The following is a 2,792-nucleotide window of genomic DNA, read 5'->3' as shown; positions in this document are numbered from 1 at the left end:
ACACACTAAAATTTTTCAAATAACCAACAACAAACAATCTTGAATAATTTATTTATTATAAAATAACCTTAATTTTTTTCTTTTGACATATAAAGTGGGAAGTGTTTAGACTTCCACCTTTAACATGATGAGTGCCAATTATATTTTTGTTGAAATTCAAAATTAATGATCATATTAATGTTTTGATGCTTTGATAATTTTGTACAAATGTGTTTTCCCTTTCTTTCTTTCTTTAAGCACTATGGACTAATATGGAGCATTTTCATGGGGGCATGTTTGATTTGGGATAACACATAACTTAAATCGAGCTCAAATCGAACACACCCGACTCTAAGCTGAAACATTTTGAGACGCAATCAAACAAGCCATATTAAAAGTCAATGTGTCCTTTATTTCCATCTTATTAGAACATAATCTCAATAATTAGTCACTTATAATTAACAACCATATATTATTAAGTACTAATATTGTCTTTTGACTTAGTGTTTATTTATTATATAATCTAGAATTTAGCATTTTTATATTAAGTTCATATTAGTCATGGTGGAATTTAATTTCCATCTTTAAAAAACTATAAGATTGATAATTTAATATTTAATAAATGATTGAATAGTATATCGGGTGAGAATCAATGTTGATATACCAATTATGTTAAATGTTTAGTAGCCAAATACGTTGGAATAAATGTTCTAACAACAAATCGATTACATATCAATGTCATTAATAGTTGTACGCATTATATAGAACTATTTTTTTTTTTTTAAAAGAATTGTATGGGTGCTTATATTTGTATGGTGACATCTATATACATTATTTTTGTTTAATTTATTCCAATTTTGTGAATGTATCTTTCGACACTATACATTTAATCTTTGAAATGAAATTCAGATGGGTCATTGTGTCTTTTATATGTGGTTTACACAATTATGATAAAAACAATATTTTAGTCATGAATATTGTGACTTACAATAATAAAGATAATTAAATATTCTAATTCTACACGGTTCCATTATAAAGATACAGATTCACTTTTGATAAATTTTATGATTACATGCATGTACATTGTATAATATCAATTACACTAGTTTTATACTCATATTTTATTAATATAATTATTGTTCAAATTGATCAAACCAATTAATAAGGATCAACACAAAAAAAAAATATACATTTTTTTTCTGAGAGATTAACATGTTTGGATAACTTTTTTTTATTCTTCTTTCTATAACTCAGATTTTAATTGATGTTATTTTTTTTATTCGAGATCTTGTTTAGCTTAATTGAATTTTATATTACGAATTTTTATTATCTGAATAATATTTTCAATAGTTGGTAGATAATTTGTTACTCGATTGTCTTAATGATCATTTCTGGAGTATGTGTTCGTCCCTTTTTAATAACAAAAAAGATCAAGTTACCGGATCTATAATTATTTTTTATTTTTTTTAATCAATAGTCAGTAAAACAAAATTTTCAGTTGAAGACCCTCCCATTATTTCTATATAGAAGCCACTTTAACAAATTTACAAGATTATTGAATATTTTTTCCTATAATTTTAATTATTATAAATATATATGTCATATTATTTAACATTTATATTTTTATTTAGTTGTTTTAATTTTTTTTTTATAATGTAGCTCCTTATTTGAATTAATATAATTATTATTTTTTTAATTTTTTTTATTTAAAATAGCTTGTTTGATATTTGATATAGTCATTATCCAACATTAATTATGTTTTTCATCAAATTATTCCAACAATTAACCCAACATATTATTACCTTATTCTCTTAACATTTTCAAATACTAATGTCATCAAATATTGTTGGTACCCTCCTATTTTTAAGAAATCCCCTTATCAAACAAGTTATTAACACATCATCATCCAATAAATTATAAAAATATTTTTTAGCAACCCAAAAGTAGTCTTTACCTTTAAAAAATTTAATATTTTGTTCATTCAAGTAAAGATTTGTATTATAACCCTAAACCAATGCACACAAATAATTAAAAGAAAGTATCATGGTTCGTTACACTTTAATTTTTAAGCAATTCATTTTATGAAGTGACAAATATTACGTGGCTTCCATTTATTTTGAAAAAATCATTAATAGAATAGAGTCCATATAAAAATATGAGGCTATTTGAATTCTACTAAAAGAAAAATACAAAATATGTTTCTCTTAGAATTTGAAATCATTTACATATATGATATACCACACTAATTTATAAAGAATAAAATTAACTAATTAAGCTAATTTATTTTTAAATAAATGTTATAAGGAATGAAAAAAAATAAAAATTACATATAGTCCAACAATATTTTACCCTCTTGGAACTTTAAATGAGTTTTAGATCTCAAATGAGTTTACATTTTCAATTCCATGTTATATGTTTGAGTATTTATAACATTTATTAAAAAAAAAGTTACATTTTATTTTAATTTAGTTAAAAAAAAATAAGAAAGGAGAGAAAAGAATCATTGTCCAATATGCTCTAAATAGTCCACTTTTTAGATGGAATGTATCCTGTATGGCTTAGAAATCTCTACCATGTAAAGCAAAGTTTACCAATCAAGCTGCATTATTTTTTTATAATTATTTTAGATTATTTTAAATAAATTATCATAAATTTTATAATTTTCATTCAATTGTTTAAAATTTTTAATATAGTTTTTTAATATTTATTTTTAATTATATATTTATGCCCTCATATTTTTTAACTAAAATAATTCATTTTTATATAATCTAAAATAAATTAAATTATTTTTAAATAACCTTATTTTTAACTAA

Source organism: Impatiens glandulifera, chromosome 6, assembly GCF_907164915.1.
Source record: "Impatiens glandulifera chromosome 6, dImpGla2.1, whole genome shotgun sequence".
NCBI lineage: Eukaryota > Viridiplantae > Streptophyta > Magnoliopsida > Ericales > Balsaminaceae > Impatiens > Impatiens glandulifera.
Note: the sequence above shows the minus strand (reverse complement) of the source record.